At 42.6% G+C, this 24,213-nt stretch overlaps 21 non-coding genes across 21 annotated transcripts; all 21 read right to left on the reverse strand.

The window, feature by feature from the left end:
* Window positions 1-575: 575 nt before the first annotated feature.
* Window positions 576-647, reverse strand: trnaa-ugc (transfer RNA alanine (anticodon UGC)). Its single transcript has one exon. It is a non-coding gene; the product is annotated as a tRNA-Ala (tRNA).
* A 404-nt stretch (window positions 648-1,051) lies between these two features.
* Window positions 1,052-1,123, reverse strand: trnag-ucc (transfer RNA glycine (anticodon UCC)). Its single transcript has one exon. It is a non-coding gene; the product is annotated as a tRNA-Gly (tRNA).
* A 1,938-nt stretch (window positions 1,124-3,061) lies between these two features.
* trnaa-ugc (transfer RNA alanine (anticodon UGC)) lies at window positions 3,062-3,133 on the reverse strand. The gene has a single exon. It is a non-coding gene; the product is annotated as a tRNA-Ala (tRNA).
* A 404-nt stretch (window positions 3,134-3,537) lies between these two features.
* Window positions 3,538-3,609, reverse strand: trnag-ucc (transfer RNA glycine (anticodon UCC)). Its single transcript has one exon. It is a non-coding gene; the product is annotated as a tRNA-Gly (tRNA).
* A 1,957-nt stretch (window positions 3,610-5,566) lies between these two features.
* On the reverse strand, window positions 5,567-5,638 carry trnaa-ugc (transfer RNA alanine (anticodon UGC)). The gene has a single exon. It is a non-coding gene; the product is annotated as a tRNA-Ala (tRNA).
* A 404-nt stretch (window positions 5,639-6,042) lies between these two features.
* trnag-ucc (transfer RNA glycine (anticodon UCC)) lies at window positions 6,043-6,114 on the reverse strand. The gene has a single exon. It is a non-coding gene; the product is annotated as a tRNA-Gly (tRNA).
* Window positions 6,115-8,073: 1,959 nt separating this feature from the next.
* Window positions 8,074-8,145, reverse strand: trnaa-ugc (transfer RNA alanine (anticodon UGC)). The gene has a single exon. It is a non-coding gene; the product is annotated as a tRNA-Ala (tRNA).
* A 404-nt stretch (window positions 8,146-8,549) lies between these two features.
* Window positions 8,550-8,621, reverse strand: trnag-ucc (transfer RNA glycine (anticodon UCC)). Its single transcript has one exon. It is a non-coding gene; the product is annotated as a tRNA-Gly (tRNA).
* An 837-nt stretch (window positions 8,622-9,458) lies between these two features.
* Window positions 9,459-9,530, reverse strand: trnag-ucc (transfer RNA glycine (anticodon UCC)). The gene has a single exon. It is a non-coding gene; the product is annotated as a tRNA-Gly (tRNA).
* Window positions 9,531-11,350: 1,820 nt separating this feature from the next.
* Window positions 11,351-11,422, reverse strand: trnaa-ugc (transfer RNA alanine (anticodon UGC)). The gene has a single exon. It is a non-coding gene; the product is annotated as a tRNA-Ala (tRNA).
* Window positions 11,423-11,826: 404 nt separating this feature from the next.
* trnag-ucc (transfer RNA glycine (anticodon UCC)) lies at window positions 11,827-11,898 on the reverse strand. Its single transcript has one exon. It is a non-coding gene; the product is annotated as a tRNA-Gly (tRNA).
* Window positions 11,899-13,855: 1,957 nt separating this feature from the next.
* Window positions 13,856-13,927, reverse strand: trnaa-ugc (transfer RNA alanine (anticodon UGC)). Its single transcript has one exon. It is a non-coding gene; the product is annotated as a tRNA-Ala (tRNA).
* A 404-nt stretch (window positions 13,928-14,331) lies between these two features.
* On the reverse strand, window positions 14,332-14,403 carry trnag-ucc (transfer RNA glycine (anticodon UCC)). The gene has a single exon. It is a non-coding gene; the product is annotated as a tRNA-Gly (tRNA).
* An 837-nt stretch (window positions 14,404-15,240) lies between these two features.
* Window positions 15,241-15,312, reverse strand: trnag-ucc (transfer RNA glycine (anticodon UCC)). The gene has a single exon. It is a non-coding gene; the product is annotated as a tRNA-Gly (tRNA).
* An 837-nt stretch (window positions 15,313-16,149) lies between these two features.
* On the reverse strand, window positions 16,150-16,221 carry trnag-ucc (transfer RNA glycine (anticodon UCC)). The gene has a single exon. It is a non-coding gene; the product is annotated as a tRNA-Gly (tRNA).
* Window positions 16,222-17,380: 1,159 nt separating this feature from the next.
* Window positions 17,381-17,452, reverse strand: trnaa-ugc (transfer RNA alanine (anticodon UGC)). The gene has a single exon. It is a non-coding gene; the product is annotated as a tRNA-Ala (tRNA).
* A 404-nt stretch (window positions 17,453-17,856) lies between these two features.
* On the reverse strand, window positions 17,857-17,928 carry trnag-ucc (transfer RNA glycine (anticodon UCC)). The gene has a single exon. It is a non-coding gene; the product is annotated as a tRNA-Gly (tRNA).
* A 1,959-nt stretch (window positions 17,929-19,887) lies between these two features.
* On the reverse strand, window positions 19,888-19,959 carry trnaa-ugc (transfer RNA alanine (anticodon UGC)). Its single transcript has one exon. It is a non-coding gene; the product is annotated as a tRNA-Ala (tRNA).
* A 404-nt stretch (window positions 19,960-20,363) lies between these two features.
* trnag-ucc (transfer RNA glycine (anticodon UCC)) lies at window positions 20,364-20,435 on the reverse strand. Its single transcript has one exon. It is a non-coding gene; the product is annotated as a tRNA-Gly (tRNA).
* A 1,970-nt stretch (window positions 20,436-22,405) lies between these two features.
* Window positions 22,406-22,477, reverse strand: trnaa-ugc (transfer RNA alanine (anticodon UGC)). The gene has a single exon. It is a non-coding gene; the product is annotated as a tRNA-Ala (tRNA).
* A 404-nt stretch (window positions 22,478-22,881) lies between these two features.
* trnag-ucc (transfer RNA glycine (anticodon UCC)) lies at window positions 22,882-22,953 on the reverse strand. Its single transcript has one exon. It is a non-coding gene; the product is annotated as a tRNA-Gly (tRNA).
* Between the last annotated feature and the right edge of the window lie 1,260 nt (window positions 22,954-24,213).

Consider the following 24,213-nt stretch of genomic DNA (forward strand, 5'->3'; position numbering starts at 1 on the left):
ACCCGTAAGCAAGCATTCCCAGACTTGGTTGTCAAGGACCCTCGTCTTGCTTTTTTTCTGACAATTTCGGCTGTACACAATACCTACTACCTGGATCAGGTTTGTTCAGCCAATCAGAGCTTAAAGATAGCATCTTAGTTTAGGGTGGGGTGGGATAAGGCAAAGCATAATGTTCTCTTCCAATTGGTGACTGTCTCAACACACGTAATCCAGGTAATTGGCAGTGGGTAGAGCAATAGGTAGCTGGGCATAGTTGGAAGACAAGGAGGCACAGTCATTCAAATTTTTGCAATTTGAAAACCCGGATGAACCTCAACCTGAATGAGATCCACTCTCTCACAGGTGTCGAATAAACAGACTGTCATTTTTTAAGTACATGGAGATGCCAGGAATTGATCCCAGGGTCTAGCAGGTAAGTCATGTCAAACGGACTTCTTTGTCGTTAAAATGTTCTCAAAGATAGTTGGCTAGTTCACCCAGTCACATTGCCTTGCCATGGTCATGAAGTAAACCCAAGCCAGTTGTTTTCCACTCTTAGCTGAGAAACAAAGACACTATCATTTTGTTAATGCACGTGGAGATGCTGGGGATTGAACCCAGGGCCTCATACATGCAAAGCATGCGCTCTACCACTGAGCTACATCCCCAGTTGCACTGGCACATAAGCCATACACATGGGAATAGGAAAAAGAGCCGTCTTCAACACCTTTAAAGAAGCATTTGCAGATTTGGCTGTCAAGGACTCTCGGATCCCTACTTGTTCATGTAAAGACCCGCTCCAACAGAGTAAGCAGTGTCAGACACCATTGCTGTAGTGGTTTTCATACATCCCCAGGAAGATGACAATCATTAGGAGGCCAAACTTAACGATGGAATGAAGGTCATTTAGAGCCGTGATTGTTTGAAAACAACAACTCTTGACTCTTTTCCTAGCGCATTTTCTTGATCCTGATCAAAGTTTGATCTCTTCACTCTAGAGAAGATGCTTACTTTGAGATTTCGAAAGTACCGAAAGACCGCACAATTTTCAAATCGCTAAATAGAAGACAACTGCGATGGCCGGGAATCGAACCCGGGTCAACTGCTTGGAAGGTAGCTATGCTCACCACTATACCACCATCGCTTCAAAAGCACTTTATTTTCATTCTTTTAAAAAATCTAATCGGTAGAGTATACAGTACAAGTCAGTAAAGAGTCTCAGTCATCCGGGTCTGGAAGGTAAGTCATGTCAAATGGACTTCTTTTTAGTTGAAAGAGTTTCGTTAAGTTTCTGCAGTGCGCTGAATATTGGTTCAGATGCTGCGCTTGTTGCAGAGATTCATTGACCGTTGACAGTATAGATTTAGTACATTAGCTTCTTTCATGAAACTTATTGCAACTTTAAAACCCGGATCAACCTCAACCTGAATCAGATCCGCTCTCTCACAAGTGAGAAATAAACAGACTGGCATTTTTAAAAGCATGTGGAGATGCCAGGGATTGATCCCAGGGCCTTCTACATGCAACACATGCCATCTACCACTGAGCCACAACTCTGGTTGCACACCAATGCAAGCCATACACATGGGAATAGGAAATAGAGCCGTCTTCAATCCCTTTAAAGAAGAATTTGCAGAATTGGCTGTCAAGGACTCTTGGATCCCTACTTGTTCATGTAAAGACCCGCTCCAACAGAGTAAGCAGTGTCAGACACCATTGCTGTAGTGGCTTTCATACATCCCCAGAAAGATGACGATCATTAGGAGGCCACACCTAACGATGGAATGAAGGTCATTTAGAGCCGTGATTGTTTAAAGCCAACAACTCTTGACTCTTTTCCTAGCGCATTTTCTTTAGCCTGATCAAAGCTTGTTCTCTTTACCCTACAAACATGTTTACTTTGACATTTCTAAAGTATCGAAAAATCACACAAATTTCAAATCGCTAAACAGAAGACAACTGCAAGGGCAGGGAATCAAACCGTGGTCAACGGCTGGGGAGGGAGCTATGCTCACCACTATACCACCACCACCTCAAACACACCTTTTTTTTATTCTCTTAAGAAATCAAATTGGTAAAGTATACAGTAGAAGTCAGTAAAGATTCTGACTGATCAGTCATGAAAATTTTTCCAACTTGAAAACCCGGATGAACCTCAACCTGAATCAGATCCGCTCTCTCACAGGTGACATATAAACAGACTGTCATTTTTAAAAGTACATGGAGATGGAAGGCAAGTCATGTTAAATGGACTTCATTTTAGTTTCAAAGATAGTTGGCTAGTGCACCCAGTCACATTGCCTTGCAACGGTCATGAAGTAAGCCCAAGCCACTCATTTTCCACTCTGAGGTGAGAAACAAACAGACTGTCATTTAGTTAAAGCACATGGAGATACCGGGGATTGAACCCTCATACATGCAAAGCATGCGCTCTACCACTGAGCTACATCCCCAACATCATGACAGATTAAGATCACATGGGAAGTGGAAATAGAGCAGTCTCAAATACCCGTAAGCAAGCATTCCCAGACTTGGTTGTCAAGGACCCTCGTCTTGCTTGTTTTCTGACAATTTCGGCTGTACACAATACCTACTACCTGGATCAGGTTTGTTCAGCCAATCAGAGCTTAAAGATAGCATCTTAGTTTAGGGTGGGGTGGGATAAGGCAAAGCATAATGTTCTCTTCCAATTGGTGACTGTCTCAACACACGTAATCCAGGTAATTGGCAGTGGGTAGAGCAATAGTTAGCTGGGCATAGTTGGAAGACAAGGAGGCACAGTCATTCAAATTTTTGCAACTTGAAAACCCAGATGAACCTCAACCTGAATGAGATCCACTCTCTCACAGGTGTCAAATAAACAGACTGTCATTTTTTAAGTACATGGAGATGCCAGGAATTGATCCCAGGGTCTGGCAGGTAAGTCATGTCAAATGGACTTCTTTGTCTTTAAAATGTTCTCAAAGATAGTTGGCTAGTTCACCCAGTCACATTGCCTTGCCATGGTCATGAAGCAAGCCCAAGTCAGTTATTTTCCACTCTCAGCTGAGAAACAAAGACACTATCATTTTGTTAAAGCACGTGGAGATGCTGGGGATTGAACCCAGGGCCTCATACATGCAAAGCATGCGCTCTACCACTGAGCTACATCCCCAGTTGCACTGGCACATAAGCCATACACATGGGAATAGGAAAAAGAGCCGTCTTCAACACCTTTAAAGAAGCATTTGAAGATTTGGCTGTCAAGGACTCTCGGATCCCTACTTGTTCATGTAAAGACCCGCTCCAACAGAGTAAGCAGTGTCAGACACCATTGCTGTAGTGGTTTTCATACATCCCCAGGAAGAAGACAATCATTAGGAGGCCAAACTTAACGATGGAATGAAGGTCATTTAGAGCCGTGATTGTTTGAAAACAACAACTCTTGACTCTTTTCCTAGCGCATTTTCTTGATCCTGATCAAAGTTTGATCTCTTCACTCTAGAGAAGATGCTTACTTTGAGATTTCGAAAGTACCGAAAGGCCGCACCATTTTCAAATCGCTAAATAGAAGACAACTGCGATGGCCGGGAATCGAACCCGGGTCAACTGCTTGGAAGGCAGCTATGCTCACCACTATACCACCATCGCTTCAAAAGCACTTTATTTTCATTCTCTTAAAAAATCTAATCGGTAGAGTATACAGTACAAGTCAGTAAAGAGTCTCAGTCATCCGGGTCTGGAAGGTAAGTCATGTCAAATGGACTTCTTTTTAGTTGAAAGAGTTTCGTTAAGTTTCAAAGATAGTTGGCTCTTGTCTGCAGTGCGCTGAATATTGGTTCAGATGCTGCGCTTGTTGCAGAGATTCATTGACTGTTGACAGTATAGATTTAGAACATTAGCTTCTTTCATGAAACTTATTGCAACTTTAAAACCCGGATCAACCTCAACCTGAATCAGATCCGCTCTCTCACAAGTGAGAAATAAACAGACTGGCATTTTTAAAAGCATGTGGAGATGCCAGGGATTGATCCCAAGGCCTTTTACATGCAACACATGCCATCTACCACTGAGCTACATCTCTGGTTGCACACCAATGCAAGCCATACACATGGGAATAGGAAATAGAGCCGTCGTCAATCCCTTTAAAGAAGAATTTGCAGATTTGGCTGTCAACGACTCTCGGATCCCTACTTGTTCATGTAAAGACTCGCTCTAACAGAGTAAGCAGTGTCAGACACCATTGCTGTAGTGGCTTTCATACATCCCCAGGAAGATGACGATCATTAGGAGGCCACACCTAACGATGGAATGAAGGTCATTTAGAGCCGTGATTGTTTAAAGCCAACAACTCTTGACTCTTTTCCTAGCGCATTTTCTTTAGCCTGATCAAAGCTTGTTCTCTTTACCCTACAAACATGTTTACTTTGACATTTCTAAAGTATCGATAAACCACACAAATTTCAAATCGCTAAACAGAAGACAACTGCAAGGGCAGGGAATCAAACCGTGGTCAACGGCTGGGGAGGGAGCTATGCTCACCACTATACCACCACCACCTCAAACACACCTTTTTTTTATTCTCTTAAGAAATCAAATTGGTAAAGTATACAGTAGAAGTCAGTAAAGATTCTGACTGATCAGTCATGAAAATTTTTCCAACTTGAAAACCCGGATGAACCTCAACCTGAATCAGATCCGCTCTCTCACAGGTGACATATAAACAGACTGTCATTTTTAAAAGTACATGGAGATGGAAGGCAAGTCATGTTAAATGGACTTCATTTATTTTCAAAGATAGTTGGCTAGTGCACCCAGTCACATTGCCTTGCAACGGTCATGAAGTAAGCCCAAGACACTCATTTTCCACTCTCAGGTGAGAAACAAACAGACTGTCATTTAATTAAAGCACATGGAGATACCGGGGATTGAACCCTCATACATGCAAAGCATGCGCTCTACCACTGAGCTACATCCCCAACATCATGACAGATTAAGATCACATGGGAAGTGGAAATAGAGCAGTCTCAAATACCCGTAAGCAAGCATTCCCAGACTTGGTTGTCAAGGACCCTCGTCTTGCTTTTTTTCTGACAATTTCGGCTGTACACAATACCTACTACCTGGATCAGGTTTGTTCAGCCAATCAGAGCTTAAAGATAGCATCTTAGTTTAGGGTGGGGTGGGATAAGGCAAAGCATAATGTTCTCTTCCAATTGGTGACTGTCTCAACACACGTAATCCAGGTAATTGGCAGTGGGTAGAGCAATAGTTAGCTGGGCATAGTTGGAAGACAAGGAGGCACAGTCATTCAAATTTTTGCAACTTGAAAACCCAGATGAACCTCAGCCTGAATGAGATCCACTCTCTCACAGGTGTCGAATAAACAGACTGTCATTTTTTAAGTACATGGAGATGCCAGGAATTGATCCCAGGGTCTGGCAGGTAAGTCATGTCAAATGGACTTCTTTGTCGTTAAAATGTTCTCAAAGATAGTTGGCTAGTTCACCCAGTCACATTGCCTTGCCATGGTCATGAAGCAAGCCCAAGTCAGTTATTTTCCACTCTCAGCTGAGAAACAAAGCCACTATCGTTTTGTTAAAGCACGTGGAGATGCTGGGGATTGAACCCAGGGCCTCATACATGCAAAGCATGCGCTCTACCACTGAGCTACATCCCCAGTTGCACTGGCACATAAGCCATACACATGGGAATAGGAAAAAGAGCCGTCTTCAACACCTTTAAAGAAGCATTTGCAGATTTGGCTGTCAAGGACTCTCGGATCCCTACTTGTTCATGTAAAGACCCGTTCCAACAGAGTAAGCAGTGTCAGACACCATTGCTGTAGTGGTTTTCATACATCCCCAGGAAGATGACAATCATTAGGAGGCCAAACTTAACGATGGAATGAAGGTCATTTAGAGCCGTGATTGTTTGAAAACAACAACTCTTGACTCTTTTCCTAGCGCATTTTCTTGATCCTGATCAAATTTTGATCTCTTCACTCTAGAGAAGATGCTTACTTTGAGATTTCGAAAGTACCGAAAGACCGCTCAATTTTCAAATCGCTAAATAGAAGACAACTGCGATGGCCGGGAATCGAACCCGGGTCAACTGCTTGGAAGGCAGCTATGCTCACCACTATACCACCATCGCTTCAAAAGCATTTTATTTTCATTCCCTTAAAAAATCTAATCGGTAGAGTATACAGTACAAGTCAGTAAAGAGTCTCAGTCATCCGGGTCTGGAAGGTAAGTCATGTCAAATGGACTTCTTTTTAGTTGAAAGAGTTTCGTTAAGTTTCAAAGATAGTTGGCTCTTGTCTGCAGTGCGCTGAATATTGGTTCAGATGCTGCGCTTGTTGCAGAGATTCATTGACCGTTGACAGTATAGATTTAGTACATTAGCTTCTTTCATGAAACTTATTGCAACTTTAAAACCCGGATCAACCTCAACCTGAATCAGATCCGCTCTCTCACAAGTGAGAAATAAACAGACTGGCATTTTTAAAAGCATATGGAGATGCCAGGGATTAATCCCAGGGCCTTCTACATGCAACACATGCCATCTACCACTGAGATACAACTCTGGTTGCACACCAATGCAAGCCATACACATGGGAATAGGAAATAGAGCCGTCTTCAATCCCTTTAAAGAAGAATTTGCAGATTTGGCTGTCAAGGACTCTCGGATCCCCACTTGTTCATGTAAAGACCTGCTCCAACAGAGTAAGCAGTGTCAGACTCCATTGCTGTAGTGGCTTTCATACATCCCCAGGAAGATGACGATCATTAGGAGGCCACACCTAACGATTGAATGAAGGTCCTTTAGAGCCGTGATTGTTTAAAGCCAACAACTCTTGACTCTTTTCCTAGCGCATTTTCTTTAGCCTGATCAAAGCTTGTTCTCTTTACCCTACAAACATGTTTACTTTGACATTTGTAAAGTATCGAAAAACCACACAAATTTCAAATCGCTAAACAGAAGACAACTGCAAGGGCAGGGAATCAAACCGTGGTCAACGGCTGGGGAGGGAGCTATGCTCACCACTATACCACCACCACTTCAAACGCACCTTTTTTTAATTCTCTTAAGAAATCAAATTGGTAAAGTATACAGTACAAGTCAGTAAAGATTCTGACTGATCAGTCATGAAAATTTTTCCAACTTGAAAACCCGGATGAACCTCAACCTGAATCAGATCCGCTCTCTCACAGGTGACATATAAACAGACTGTCATTTTTAAAAGTACATGGAGATGGAAGGCAAGTCAAAGGTAAATGGACTTCATTTTAGTTTCAAAGATAGTTGGCTAGTGCACCCAGTCACATTGCCTTGCAACGGTCATGAAGTAAGCCCAAGACACTCATTTTCCACTCTCAGGTGAGAAACAAACAGACTGTCATTTAGTTAAAGCACATGGAGATACCGGGGATTGAACCCTCATACATGCAAAGCATGCGCTCTACCACTGAGCTACATCCACAACATCATGACAGATTAAGATCACATGGGAAGTGGAAATAGAGCAGTCTCAAATACCCGTAAGCAAGCATTCCCAGACTTGGTTGTCAAGGACCCTCGTCTTGCTTGTTTTCTGACAATTTCGGCTGTACACAATACCTACTACCTGGATCAGGTTTGTTCAGCCAATCAGAGCTTAAAGATAGAATCTTAGTTTAGGGTGGGGTGGGATAAGGCAAAGCATAATGTTCTCTTCCAATTGGTGACTGTCTCAACACACGTAATCCAGGTAATTGGCAGTGGGTAGAGCAATAGTTAGCTGGGCATAGTTGGAAGACAAGGAGGCACAGTCATTCAAATTTTTGCAACTTTAAAACCCGGATGAACCTCAGACTGAATGAGATCCACTCTCTCACAAGTGTCGAATAAACAGACTGTCATTTTTTAAGTACATGGAGATGCCAGGAATTGATTCCAGGGTCTGGCAGGTAAGTCATGTCAAATGGACTTCTTTGTCGTTAAAATGTTCTCAAAGATAATTGGCTAGTTCACCCAGTCACATTGCCTTGCCATGGTCATGAAGCAAGCCCAAGTCAGTTATTTTCCACTCTCAGCTGAGAAACAAAGACACTATCATTTTGTTAAAGCACGTGGAGATGCTGGGGATTGAACCCAGGGCCTCATACATGCAAAGCATGCGCTCTACCACTGAGCTACATCCCCAGTTGCACTGGCACATAAGCCATACACATGGGAATAGGAAAAAGAGCCGTCTTCAACACCTTTAAAGAAGCATTTGCAGATTTGGCTGTCAAGGACTCTCGGATCCCTACTTGTTCATGTAAAGACCCGCTCCAAAGAAGTAAGCAGTGTCAGACACCATTGCTGTAGTGGTTTTCATACATACCCAGGAAGATGACAATCATTAGGAGGCCAAACTTAACGATGGAATGAAGGTCATTTAGAGCCGTGATTGTTTGAAAACAACAACTCTTGACTCTTTTCCTAGCGCATTTTTTTGATCCTGATCAAAGTTTGATCTCTTCACTCTAGAGAAGATGCTTACTTTGAGATTTCGAAAGTACCGAAAGACCGCATAATTTTCAAATCGCTAAATAGAAGACAACTGCGATGGCCGGGAATCGAACCCGGGTCAACTGCTTGGAAGGTAGCTATGCTCACCACTATACCACCATCGCTTCAAAAGCATTTTATTTTCATTTTCTTAAAAAATCTAATCGGTAGAGTATACAGTACAAGTCGGTAATGAGTCTCAGTCATCCGGGTCTGGAAGGTAAGTCATGTCAAATGGACTTCTTTTTAGTTGAAAGAGTTTCGTTAAGTTTCAAAGATAGTTGGCTCTTGTCTGCAGTGCGCTGAATATTGGTTCAGATGCTGCGCTTGTTGCAGAGATTCATTGACCGTTGACAGTATAGATTTAGTACATTAGCTTCTTTCATGAAACTTATTGCAACTTTAAAACCCGGATCAACCTCAACCTGAATCAGATCCGCTCTCTCACAAGTGAGAAATAAACAGACTGGCATTTTTAAAAGCATGTGGAGATGCCAGGGATTGATCCCAGGGCCTTCTACATGCAACACATGCCATCTACCACTGAGCCACAACTCTGGTTGCACACCAATGCAAGCCATACACATGGGAATAGGAAATAGAGCCGTCTTCAATCCCTTTAAAGAAGAATTTGCAGAATTGGCTGTCAAGGACTCTTGGATCCCTACTTGTTCATGTAAAGACCCGCTCCAACAGAGTAAGCAGTGTCAGACTCCATTGCTGTAGTGGCTTTCATACATCCCCAGGAAGATGACGATCATTAGGAGGCCACACCTAACGATTGAATGAAGGTCCTTTAGAGCCGTGATTGTTTAAAGCCAACAACTCTTGACTCTTTTCCTAGCGCATTTTCTTTAGCCTGATCAAAGCTTGTTCTCTTCACTCTAGAGAAGATGCTTACTTTGAGATTTCGAAAGTACCGAAAGACCGCACAATTTTCAAATCGCTAAATAGAAGACAACTGCGATGGCCGGGAATCGAACCCGGGTCAACTGCTTGGAAGGCAGCTATGCTCACCACTATACCACCATCGCTTCAAAAGCATTTTATTTTCATTCCCTTAAAAAATCTAATCGGTAGAGGTTCAGATGCTGCGCTTGTTGCAGAGATTCATTGACCGTTGACAGTATAGATTTAGTACATTAGCTTCTTTCATGAAACTTATTGCAACTTTAAAACCCGGATCAACCTCAACCTGAATCAGATCCGCTCTCTCACAAGTGAGAAATAAACAGACTGGCATTTTTAAAAGCATATGGAGATGCCAGGGATTAATCCCAGGGCCTTCTACATGCAACACATGCCATGTACCACTGAGATACAACTCTGGTTGCACACCAATGCAAGCCATACACATGGGAATAGGAAATAGAGCCATCTTCAATCCCTTTAAAGAAGAATTTGCAGATTTGACTGTCAAGGACTCTCGGATCCCCACTTGTTCATGTAAAGACCTGCTCCAACAGAGTAAGCAGTGTCAGACTCCATTGCTGTAGTGGCTTTCATACATCCCCAGGAAGATGACGATCATTAGGAGGCCACACCTAACGATTGAATGAAGGTCCTTTAGAGCCGTGATTGTTTAAAGCCAACAACTCTTGACTCTTTTCCTAGCGCATTTTCTTTAGCCTGATCAAAGCTTGTTCTCTTTACCCTACAAACATGTTTACTTTGACATTTCTAAAGTATCGAAAAACCACACAAATTTCAAATCGCTAAACAGAAGACAACTGCAAGGGCAGGGAATCAAACCGTGGTCAACGGCTGGGGAGGGAGCTATGCTCACCACTATACCACCACCACTTCAAACGCACCTTTTTTTAATTCTCTTAAGAAATCAAATTGGTAAAGTATACAGTACAAGTCAGTAAAGATTCTGACTGATCAGTCATGAAAATTTTTCCAACTTGAAAACCCGGATGAACCTCAACCTGAATCAGATCCGCTCTCTCACAGGTGACATATAAACAGACTGTCATTTTTAAAAGTACATGGAGATGGAAGGCAAGTCAAAGGTAAATGGACTTCATTTTAGTTTCAAAGATAGTTGGCTAGTGCACCCAGTCACATTGCCTTGCAACGGTCATGAAGTAAGCCCAAGACACTCATTTTCCACTCTCAGGTGAGAAACAAACAGACTGTCATTTAGTTAAAGCACATGGAGATACCGGGGATTGAACCCTCATACATGCAAAGCATGCGCTCTACCACTGAGCTACATCCACAACATCATGACAGATTAAGATCACATGGGAAGTGGAAATAGAGCAGTCTCAAATACCCGTAAGCAAGCATTCCCAGACTTGGTTGTCAAGGACCCTCGTCTTGCTTGTTTTCTGACAATTTCGGCTGTACACAATACCTACTACCTGGATCAGGTTTGTTCAGCCAATCAGAGCTTAAAGATAGAATCTTAGTTTAGGGTGGGGTGGGATAAGGCAAAGCATAATGTTCTCTTCCAATTGGTGACTGTCTCAACACACGTAATCCAGGTAATTGGCAGTGGGTAGAGCAATAGTTAGCTGGGCATAGTTGGAAGACAAGGAGGCACAGTCATTCAAATTTTTGCAACTTTAAAACCCGGATGAACCTCAGACTGAATGAGATCCACTCTCTCACAAGTGTCGAATAAACAGACTGTCATTTTTTAAGTACATGGAGATGCCAGGAATTGATCCCAGGGTCTGGCAGGTAAGTCATGTCAAATGGACTTCTTTGTCGTTAAAATGTTCTCAAAGATAATTGGCTAGTTCACCCAGTCACATTGCCTTGCCATGGTCATGAAGCAAGCCCAAGTCAGTTATTTTCCACTCTCAGCTGAGAAACAAAGACACTATCATTTTGTTAAAGCACGTGGAGATGCTGGGGATTGAACCCAGGGCCTCATACATGCAAAGCATGCGCTCTACCACTGAGCTACATCCCCAGTTGCACTGGCACATAAGCCATAAACATGGGAATAGGAAAAAGAGCCGTCTTCAACACCTTTAAAGAAGCATTTGCAGATTTGGCTGTCAAGGACTCTCGGATCCCTACTTGTTCATGTAAAGACCCGCTCCAAAGAAGTAAGCAGTGTCAGACACCATTGCTGTAGTGGTTTTCATACATACCCAGGAAGATGACAATCATTAGGAGGCCAAACTTAACGATGGAATGAAGGTCATTTAGAGCCGTGATTGTTTGAAAACAACAACTCTTGACTCTTTTCCTAGCGCATTTTTTTGATCCTGATCAAAGTTTGATCTCTTCACTCTAGAGAAGATGCTTACTTTGAGATTTCGAAAGTACCGAAAGACCGCATAATTTTCAAATCGCTAAATAGAAGACAACTGCGATGGCCGGGAATCGAACCCGGGTCAACTGCTTGGAAGGTAGCTATGCTCACCACTATACCACCATCGCTTCAAAAGCATTTTATTTTCATTTTCTTAAAAAATCTAATCGGTAGAGTATACAGTACAAGTCGGTAATGAGTCTCAGTCATCCGGGTCTGGAAGGTAAGTCATGTCAAATGGACTTCTTTTTAGTTGAAAGAGTTTCGTTAAGTTTCAAAGATAGTTGGCTCTTGTCTGCAGTGCGCTGAATATTGGTTCAGATGCTGCGCTTGTTGCAGAGATTCATTGACCGTTGACAGTATAGATTTAGTACATTAGCTTCTTTCATGAAAATTATTGCAACTTTAAAACCCGGATCAACCTCAACCTGAATCAGATCCGCTCTCTCACAAGTGAGAAATAAACAGACTGGCATTTTTAAAAGCATGTGGAGATGCCAGGGATTGATCCCAGGGCCTTCTACATGCAACACATGCCATCTACCACTGAGCCACAACTCTGGTTGCACACCAATGCAAGCCATACACATGGGAATAGGAAATAGAGCCGTCTTCAATCCCTTTAAAGAAGAATTTGCAGAATTGGCTGTCAAGGACTCTTGGATCCCTACTTGTTCATGTAAAGACCCGCTCCAACAGAGTAAGCAGTGTCAGACACCATTGCTGTAGTGGCTTTCATACATCCCCAGAAAGATGACGATCATTAGGAGGCCACACCTAACGATGGAATGAAGGTCATTTAGAGCCGTGATTGTTTAAAGCCAACAACTCTTGACTCTTTTCCTAGCGCATTTTCTTTAGCCTGATCAAAGCTTGTTCTCTTTACCCTACAAACATGTTTACTTTGACATTTCTAAAGTATCGAAAAACCACACAAATTTCAAATCGCTAAACAGAAGACAACTGCAAGGGCAGGGAATCAAACCGTGGTCAACAGCTGGGGAGGGAGCTATGCTCACCACTATACCACCACCACTTCAAACGCACCTTTTTTTATTCTCTTAAGAAATCAAATTGGTAAAGTATACAGTACAAGTCAGTAAAGATTCTGACTGATCAGTCATGAAAATTTTTCCAACTTGAAAACCCGGATGAACCTCAACCTGAATCAGATCCGCTCTCTCACAGGTGACATATAAACAGACTGTCATTTTTAAAAGTACATGGAGATGGAAGGCAAGTCATGTTAAATGGACTTCATTTTAGTTTCAAAGATAGTTGGCTAGTGCACCCAGTCACATTGCCTTGCAACGGTCATGAAGTAAGCCCAAGCCACTCATTTTCCACTCTCACGTGAGAAACAAACAGACTGTCATTTAGTTAAAGATCATGGAGATACCAGGGATTGAACCCTCATACATGCAAAGCATGCGCTCTACCACTGAGCTACATCCCCAACATCATGACAGATTAAGATCACATGGGAAGTGGAAATAGAGCAGTCTCAAATACGCGTAAGCAAGCATTCCCAGACTTGGTTGTCAAGGACCCTCGTCTTGCTTGTTTTCTGACAATTTCGGCTGTACACAATACCTACTACCTGGATCAGGTTTGTACAGCCAATCAGAGCTTAAAGATAGCATCTTAGTTTAGGGTGGGGTGGGATAAGGCAAAGCATAATGTTCTCTTCCAATTGGTGACTGTCTCAACACACGTAATCCAGGTAATTGGCAGTGGGTAGAGCAATAGTTAGCTGGGCATAGTTGGAAGACAAGGAGGCACAGTCATTCAAATTTTTGCAACTTGAAAACCCGGATGAACCTCAGCCTGAATGAGATCCACTCTCTCACAGGTGTCGAATAAACAGACTGTCATTTTTTAAGTACATGGAGATGCCAGGAATTGATCCCAGGGTCTGGCAGGTAAGTCATGTCAAATGGACTTCTTTGTCGTTAAAATGTTCTCAAAGATAGTTGGCTAGTTCACCCAGTCACATTGCCTTGCCATGGTCATGAAGCAAGCCCAAGTCAGTTATTTTCCACTCTCAGCTGAGAAACAAAGCCACTATCATTTTGTTAAAGCACGTGGAGATGCTGGGGATTGAACCCAGGGCCTCATACATGCAAAGCATGCGCTCTACCACTGAGCTACATCCCCAGTTGCACTGGCACATAAGCCATACACATGGGAATAGGAAAAAGAGCCGTCTTCAACACCTTTAAAGAAGCATTTGCAGATTTGGCTGTCAAGGACTCTCGGATCCCTACTTGTTCATGTAAAGACCCGTTCCAACAGAGTAAGCAGTGTCAGACACCATTGCTGTAGTGGTTTTCATACATCCCCAGGAAGATGACAATCATTAGGAGGCCAAACTTAACGATGGAATGAAGGTCATTTAGAGCCGTGATTGTTTGAAAACAACAACTCTTGACTCTTTTCCTAGCGCATTTTCTTTAGCCTGATCAAATTTTGATCTCTTCACTCTAGAGAAGATGCTTACTTTGAGATTTCGAAAGTACCGAAAGACCGCACAATTTTCAAATCGCTAAATAGAAGACAACTGCGATGGCCGGGAATCGAACCCGGGTCAACTGCTTGGAAGGCAGCTATGCTCACCACTATACCACCATCGCTTCAAAAGCATTTTATTTTCATTCCCTTAAAAAATCTAATCGGTAGAGTATACAGTACAAGTCAGTAAAGAGTCTCAGTCATCCGGGTCTGGAAGGTAAGTCATGTCAAATGGACTTCTTTTTAGTTGAAAGAGTTTCGTTAAGTTTCAAAGATAGTTGGCTCTTGTCTGCAGTGCGCTGAATATTGGTTCAGATGCTGCGCTTGTTGCAGAGATTCATTGACCGTTGACAGTATAGATTTAGTACATTAGCTTCTTTCATGAAACTTATTGCAACTTTAAAACCCGGATCAACCTCAACCTGAATCAGATCCGCTCTCTCACAAGTGAGAAATAAACAGACTGGCATTTTTAAAAGCATATGGAGATGCCAGGGATTAATCCCAGGGCCTTCTACATGCAACACATGCCATGTACCACTGAGATACAACTCTGGTTGCACACCAATGCAAGCCATACACATGGGAATAGGAAATAGAGCCGTCTTCAATCCCTTTAAAGAAGAATTTGCAGATTTGGCTGTCAAGGACTCTCGGATCCCCACTTGTTCATGTAAAGACCTGCTCCAACAGAGTAAGCAGTGTCAGACTCCATTGCTGTAGTGGCTTTCATACATCCCCAGGAAGATGACGATCATTAGGAGGCCACACCTAACGATTGAATGAAGGTCCTTTAGAGCCGTGATTGTTTAAAGCCAACAACTCTTGACTCTTTTCCTAGCGCATTTTCTTTAGCCTGATCAAAGCTTGTTCTCTTCACTCTAGAGAAGATGCTTACTTTGAGATTTCGAAAGTACCGAAAGACCGCACAATTTTCAAATCGCTAAATAGATGACAACTGCGATGGCCGGGAATCGAACCCGGGTCAACTGCTTGGAAGGCAGCTATGCTCACCACTATACCACCATCGCTTCAAAAGCATTTTATTTTCATTCCCTTAAAAAATCTAATCGGTAGAGTATACAGTACAAGTCAGTAAAGAGTCTCAGTCATCCGGGTCTGGAAGGTAAGTCATGTCAAATGGACTTCTTTTTAGTTGAAAGAGTTTCGTTAAGTTTCAAAGATAGTTGGCTCTTGTCTGCAGTGCGCTGAATATTGGTTCAGATGCTGCGCTTGTTGCAGAGATTCATTGACCGTTGACAGTATAGATTTAGTACATTAGCTTCTTTCATGAAACTTATTGCAACTTTAAAACCCGGATCAACCTCAACCTGAATCAGATCCGCTCTCTCACAAGTGAGAAATAAACAGACTGGCATTTTTAAAAGCATATGGAGATGCCAGGGATTAATCCCAGGGCCTTCTACATGCAACACATGCCATGTACCACTGAGATACAACTCTGGTTGCACACCAATGCAAGCCATACACATGGGAATAGGAAATAGAGCCGTCTTCAATCCCTTTAAAGAAGAATTTGCAGATTTGGCTGTCAAGGACTCTCGGATCCCCACTTGTTCATGTAAAGACCTGCTCCAACAGAGTAAGCAGTGTCAGACTCCATTGCTGTAGTGGCTTTCATACATCCCCAGGAAGATGACGATCATTAGGAGGCCACACCTAACGATTGAATGAAGGTCCTTTAGAGCCGTGATTGTTTAAAGCCAACAACTCTTGACTCTTTTCCTAGCGCATTTTCTTTAGCCTGATCAAAGCTTGTTCTCTTCACTCTAGAGAAGATGCTTACTTTGAGATTTCGAAAGTACCGAAAGACCGCACAATTTTCAAATCGCTAAATAGAAGACAACTGCGATGGCCGGGAATCGAACCCGGGTCAACTGCTTGGAAGGCAGCTATGCTCACCACTATACCACCATCGCTTCAAAAGCATTTTATTTTCATTCCCTTAAAAAATCTAATCGGTAGAGTATACAGTACAAGTCAGTAAAGAGTCTCAGTCATCCGGGTCTGGAAGGTAAGTCATGTCAAATGGACTTCTTTTTAGTTGAAAGAGTTTCGTTAAGTTTCAAAGATAGTTGGCTCTTGTCTGCAGTGCGCTGAATATTGGTTCAGATGCTGCGCTTGTTGCAGAGATTCATTGACCGTTGACAGTATAGATTTAGTACATTAGCTTCTTTCATGAAACTTATTGCAACTTTAAAACCCGGATCAACCTCAACCTGAATCAGATCCGCTCTCTCACAAGTGAGAAATAAACAGACTGGCATTTTTAAAAGCATATGGAGATGCCAGGGATTAATCCCAGGGCCTTCTACATGCAACACATGCCATGTACCACTGAGATACAACTCTGGTTGCACACCAATGCAAGCCATACACATGGGAATAGGAAATAGAGCCGTCTTCAATCCCTTTAAAGAAGAATTTGCAGATTTGGCTGTCAAGGACTCTCGGATCCCCACTTGTTCATGTAAAGACCTGCTCCAACAGAGTAAGCAGGGGATACCCGTAAGCAAGCATTCCCAGACTTGGTTGTCAAGGACCCTCGTCATGCTTGTTTTCTGACAATTTCGGCTGTACACAATACCTACTACCTAGATCAGGTTTGTTCAGCCAATCAGAGCTTAAAGATAGAATCTTAGTTTAGGGTGGGGTGGGATAAGGCAAAGCATAATGTTCTCTTCCAATTTGTGACTGTCTCAACACACGTAATCCAGGTAATTGGCAGTGGGTAGAGCAATAGTTAGCTGGGCATAGTTGGAAGACAAGGAGGCACAGTCATTCAAATTTTGCAACTTGAAAACCCGGATGAACCTCAGCCTGAATGAGATCCACTCTCTCACAGGTGTCGAATAAACAGACTGTCATTTTTTAAGTACATGGAGATGCCAGGAATTGATCCCAGGGTCTGGCAGGTAAGTCATGTCAAATGGACTTCTTTGTCGTTAAAATGTTCTCAAAGATAGTTGGCTAGTTCACCCAGTCACATTGCCTTGCCATGGTCATGAAGCAAGCCCAAGTCAGTTATTTTCCACTCTCAGCTGAGAAACAAAGACACTATCATTTTGTTAAAGCACGTGGAGATGCTGGGGATTGAACCCAGGGCCTCATACATGCAAAGCATGCGCTCTACCACTGAGCTACATCCCCAGTTGCACTGGAACATAAGCCATACACATGGGAATAGGAAAAAGAGCCGTCTTCAACACCTTTAAAGAAGCATTTGCAGATTTGGCTGTCAAGGACTCTCGGATCCCTACTTGTTCATGTAAAGACCCGCTCCAAAGAAGTAAGCAGTGTCAGACACCATTGCTGTAGTGGTTTTCATACATCCCCAGGAAGATGACAATCATTAGGAGGCCAAACTTAACGATGGAATGAAGGTCATTTAGAGCCGTGATTGTTTGAAAACAACAACTCTTGACTCTTTTCCTAGCGCATTTTTTTGATCCTGATCAAAGTTTGATCTCTTCACTCTAGAGAAGATGCTTACTTTGAGATTTCAAAAGTACCGAAAGACCGCACAATTTTCAAATCGCTAAATAGAAGACAACTGCGATGGCCGGGAATCGAACCCGGGTCAACTGCTTGGAAGGCAGCTATGCTCACCACTATACCACCATCGCTTCAAAAGCATTTTATTTTCATTTTCTTAAAAAATCTAATCGGTAGAGTATACAGTACAAGTCAGTAATGAGTCTCAGTCATCCGGGTCTGGAAGGTAAGTCATGTCAAATGGACTTCTTTTTAGTTGAAAGAGTTTTGTTAAGTTTCAAAGATAGTTGGCTCTTGTCTGCAGTGCGCTGAATATTGGTTCAGATGCTGCGCTTGTTGCAGAGATTCATTGACCGTTGACAGTATAGATTTAGTACATTAGCTTCTTTCATGAAACTTATTGCAACTTTAAAACCCGGATCAACCTCAACCTGAATCAGATCCGCTCTCTCACAAGTGAGAAATAAACAGACTGGCATTTTTAAAAGCATGTGGAGATGCCAGGGATTGATCCCAGGGCCTTCTACTTGCAACACATGCCATCTACCACTGAGTTAAAACTCTGGTTGCACACCAATGCAAGCCATACACATGGGAATAGGAAATAGAGCCGTCTTCAATCCCTTTAAAGAAGAATTTGCAGATTTGGCTGTCAAGGACTCTTGGATCCCTACTTGTTCATGTAAAGACCCGCTCCAACAGAGTAAGCAGTGTCAGACACCATTGCTGTAGTGGCTTTCATACATCCCCAGGAAGATGACGATCATTAGGAGGCCACACCTAACGATGGAATGAAGGTCATTTAGAGCCGTGATTGTTTAAAGCCAACAAGTCTTGACTCTTTTCCTAGCGCATTTTCTTTAGCCTGATCAAAGCTTGTTCTCTTTACCCTACAAACATGTTTACTTTGACATTTCTAAAGTATCGAAAAACCACACAAATTTCAAATCGCTAAACAGAAGACAACTGCAAGGGCAGGGAATAAAACCGTGGTCAACAGCTGGGGAGGGAGCTATGCTCACCACTATACCACCACCACTTCAAACGCACCTTTTTTTTATTCTCTTAAGAAATCAAATTGGTAAAGTATACAGTACAAGTCCGTAAAGATTCTGACTGATCAGTCATGAAAATTTTTCCAACTTGAAAACCCGGATGAACCTCAACCTGAATCAGATCCGCTCTCTCACAGGTGACATATAAACAGACTGTCATTTTTAAAAGTACATGGAGATGGAAGGCAAGTCAAAGGTAAATGGACTTCATTTTAGTTTCAAAGATAGTTGGCTAGTGCACCCAGTCACATTGCCTTGCAACGGTCATGAAGTAAGCCCAAGACACTCATTTTCCACTCTCAGGTGAGAAACAAACAGACTGTCATTTAGTTAAAGCACATGGAGATACCGGGGATTGAACCCTCATACATGCAAAGCATGCGCTCTACCACTGAGCTACATCCACAACATCATGACAGATTAAGATCACATGGGAAGTGGAAATAGAGCAGTCTCAAATACCCGTAAGCAAGCATTCCCAGACTTGGTTGTCAAGGACCCTCGTCTTGCTTGTTTTCTGACAATTTCGGCTGTACACAATACCTACTCCCTAGATCAGGTTTGTTCAGCCAATCAGAGCTTAAAGATAGAATCTTAGTTTAGGGTGGGGTGGGATAAGGCAAAGCATAATGTTCTCTTCCAATTGGTGACTGTCTCAACACACGTAATCCAGGTAATTGGCAGTGGGTAGAGCAATAGTTAGCTGGGCATAGTTGGAAGACAAGGAGGCACAGTCATTCAAATTTTTGCAACTTGAAAACCCGGATGAACCTCAACCTGAATGAGATCCACTCTCTAACAGGTGTCAAATAAACAGACTGTCATTTTTTAAGTACATGGAGATGCCAGGAATTGATCCCAGGGTCTGGCAGGTAAGTCATGTCAAATGGACTTCTTTGTCGTTAAAATGTTCTCAAAGATAGTTGGCTAGTTCACCCAGTCACATTGCCTTGCCATGGTCATGAAGCAAGCCCAAGTCAGTTATTTTCCACTCTCAGCTGAGAAACAAAGACACTATCATTTTGTTAAAGCACGTGGAGATGCTGGGGATTGAACCCAGGGCCTCATACATGCAAAGCATGCGCTCTACCACTGAGCTACATCCCCAGTTGCACTGGCACATAAGCCATACACATGGGAATAGGAAAAAGAGCCGTCTTCAACACCTTTAAAGAAGCATTTGCAGATTTGGCTGTCAAGGACTCTCGGATCCCTACTTGTTCATGTAAAGACCCGCTCCAAAGAAGTAAGCAGTGTCAGACACCATTGCTGTAGTGGTTTTCATACATACCCAGGAAGATGACAATCATTAGGAGGCCAAACTTAACGATGGAATGAAGGTCATTTAGAGCCGTGATTGTTTGAAAACAACAACTCTTGACTCTTTTCCTAGCGCATTTTTTTGATCCTGATCAAAGTTTGATCTCTTCACTCTAGAGAAGATGCTTACTTTGAGATTTCGAAAGTACCGAAAGACCGCATAATTTTCAAATCGCTAAATAGAAGACAACTGCGATGGCCGGGAATCGAACCCGGGTCAACTGCTTGGAAGGTAGCTATGCTCACCACTATACCACCATCGCTTCAAAAGCATTTTATTTTCATTTTCTTAAAAAATCTAATCGGTAGAGTATACAGTACAAGTCGGTAATGAGTCTCAGTCATCCGGGTCTGGAAGGTAAGTCATGTCAAATGGACTTCTTTTTAGTTGAAAGAGTTTCGTTAAGTTTCAAAGATAGTTGGCTGTTGTCTGCAGTGCGCTGAATATTGGTTCAGATGCTGCGCTTGTTGCAGAGATTCATTGACCGTTGACAGTATAGATTTAGTACATTAGCTTCTTTCATGAAACTTATTGCAACTTTAAAACCCGGATCAACCTCAACCTGAATCAGATCCGCTCTCTCACAAGTGAGAAATAAACAGACTGGCATTTTTAAAAGCATGTGGAGATGCCAGGGATTGATCCCAGGGCCTTCTACATGCAACACATGCCATCTACCACTGAGCCACAACTCTGGTTGCACACCAATGCAAGCCATACACATGGGAATAGGAAATAGAGCCGTCTTCAATCCCTTTAAAGAAGAATTTGCAGAATTGGCTGTCAAGGACTCTTGGATCCCTACTTGTTCATGTAAAGACCCGCTCCAACAGAGTAAGCAGTGTCAGACACCATTGCTGTAGTGGCTTTCATACATCCCCAGAAAGATGACGATCATTAGGAGGCCACACCTAACGATGGAATGAAGGTCCTTTAGAGCCGTGATTGTTTAAAGCCAACAACTCTTGACTCTTTTCCTAGCGCATTTTCTTTAGCCTGATCAATGCTTGTTCTCTTTACCCTACAAACATGTTTACTTTGACATTTCTAAAGTATCGAAAAACCACACAAATTTCAAATCGCTAAACAGAAGACAACTGCAAGGGCAGGGAATCAAACCGTGGTCAACGGCTGGGGAGGGAGCTATGCTCACCACTATACCACCACCACTTCAAACGCACCTTTTTTTAATTCTCTTAAGAAATCACATTGGTAAAGTATACAGTACAAGTCAGTAAAGATTCTGACTGATCAGTCATGAAAATTTTTCCAACTTGAAAACCCGGATGAACCTCAACCTGAATCAGATCCGCTCTCTCACAGGTGACATATAAACAGCTGTCATTTTTAAAAGTACATGGAGATGGAAGGCAAGTCATGTTAAATGGACTTCATTTTAGTTTCAAAGATAGTTGGCTAGTGCACCCAGTCACATTGCCTTGCAACGGTCATGAAGTAAGCCCAAGCCACTCATTTTTCACTCTGAGGTGAGAAACAAACAGACTGTCATTTAGTTAAAGCACATGGAGATACCGGGGATTGAACCCTCATACATGCAAAGCATGCGCTCTACCACTGAGCTACATCCCCAACATCATGACAGATTAAGATCACATGGGAAGTGGAAATAGAGCAGTCTCAAATACCCGTAAGCAAGCATTCCCAGACTTGGTTGTCAAAGACCCTCGTCTTGCTTGTTTTCTGACAATTTCGGCTGTACACAATACCTACTACCTGGATCAGGTTTGTTCAGCCAATCAGAGCTTAAAGATAGCATCTTAGTTTAGGGTGGGGTGGGATAAGGCAAAGCATAATGTTCTCTTCCAATTGGTGACTGTCTCAACACATGTAATCCAGGTAATTGGCAGTGGGTAGAGCAATAGTTAGCTGGGCATAGTTGGAAGACAAGGAGGCACAGTCATTCAAATTTTTGTCACTTGAAAACCCAGATGAACCTCAACCTGAATGAGATCCACTCTCTCACAGGTGTCAAATAAATAGACTGTCATTTTTTAAGTACATGGAGATGCCAGGAATTGATCCCAGGGATTGATCCCAGGGTCTGGCAGGTAAGTCATGTCAAATGGACTTCTTTGTCGTTAAAATGTTCTCAAAGATAGTTGGCTAGTTCACCCAGTCACATTGCCTTGCCATGGTCATGAAGCAAGCCCAAGTCAGTTATTTTCCACTCTCAGCTGAGAAACAAAGACACTATCATTTTGTTAAAGCACGTGGAGATGCTGGGGATTGAACCCAGGGCCTCATACATGCAAAGCATGCGCTCTACCACTGAGCTACATCCCCAGTTGCACTGGCACATAAGCCATACACATGGGAATAGGAAAAAGAGCCGTCTTCAACACCTTTAAAGAAGCATTTGCAGATTTGGCTGTCAAGGACTCTCGGATCCCTACTTGTTCATGTAAAGACCCGCTCCAACAGAGTAAGCAGTGTCAGACACCATTGCTGTAGTGGTTTTCATACATCCCCAGGAAGATGACAATCATTAGGAGGCCAAACTTAACGATGGAATGAAGGTCATTTAGAGCCGTGATTGTTTGAAAACAACAACTCTTGACTCTTTTCCTAGCGCATTTTCTTGATCCTGTTCAAAGTTTGATCTCTTCACTCTAGAGAAGATGCTTACTTTGAGATTTCGAAAGTACCGAAAGGCCGCACCATTTTCAAATCGCTAAATAGAAGACAACTGCGATGGCCGGGAATCGAACCCGGGTCAACTGCTTGGAAGGCAGCTATGCTCACCACTATACCACCATCGCTTCAAAAGCACTTTATTTTCATTCTCTTAAAAAATCTAATCGGTAGAGTATACAGTACAAGTCAGTAATGAGTCTCAGTCATCCGGGTCTGGAAGGTAAGTCATGTCAAATGGACTTCTTTTTAGTTGAAAGAGTTTTGTTAAGTTTCAAAGATAGTTGGCTCTTGTCTGCAGTGCGCTGAATATTGGTTCAGATGCTGCGCTTGTTGCAGAGATTCATTGACCGTTGACAGTATAGATTTAGTACATTAGCTTCTTTCATGAAACTTATTGCAACTTTAAAACCCGGATCAACCTCAACCTGAATCAGATCCGCTCTCTCACAAGTGAGAAATAAACAGACTGGCATTTTTAAAAGCATGTGGAGATGCCAGGGATTGATCCCAGGGCCTTCTACTTGCAACACATGCCATCTACCACTGAGTTAAAACTCTGGTTGCACACCAATGCAAGCCATACACATGGGAATAGGAAATAGAGCCGTCTTCAATCCCTTTAAAGAAGAATTTGCAGATTTGGCTGTCAAGGACTCTTGGATCCCTACTTGTTCATGTAAAGACCCGCTCCAACAGAGTAAGCAGTGTCAGACACCATTGCTGTAGTGGCTTTCATACATCCCCAGGAAGATGACGATCATTAGGAGGCCACACCTAACGATGGAATGAAGGTCATTTAGAGCCGTGATTGTTTAAAGCCAACAACTCTTGACTCTTTTCCTAGCGCATTTTCTTTAGCCTGATCAAAGCTTGTTCTCTTTACCCTACAAACATGTTTACTTTGACATTTCTAAAGTATCGAAAAACCACACAAATTTCAAATCGCTAAACAGAAGACAACTGCAAGGGCAGGGAATCAAACCGTGGTCAACGGCTGGGGAGGGAGCTATGCTCACCACTATACCACCACCACTTCAAACGCACCTTTTTTTAATTCTCTTAAGAAATCAAATTGGTAAAGTATACAGTACAAGTCAGTAAAGATTCTGACTGATCAGTCATGAAAATTTTTCCAACTTGAAAACCCGGATGAACCTCAACCTGAATCAGATCCGCTCTCTCACAGGTGACATATAAACAGCTGTCATTTTTAAAAGTACATGGAGATGGAAGGCAAGTCATGTTAAATGGACTTCATTTTAGTTTCAAAGATAGTTGGCTAGTGCACCCAGTCACATTGCCTTGCAACGGTCATGAAGTAAGCCCAAGCCACTCATTTTTCACTCTGAGGTGAGAAACAAACAGACTGTCATTTAGTTAAAGCA

Source organism: Channa argus, unplaced genomic scaffold (genome assembly GCF_033026475.1).
Source record: "Channa argus isolate prfri unplaced genomic scaffold, Channa argus male v1.0 Contig121, whole genome shotgun sequence".
Taxonomy (NCBI): domain Eukaryota; kingdom Metazoa; phylum Chordata; class Actinopteri; order Anabantiformes; family Channidae; genus Channa; species Channa argus.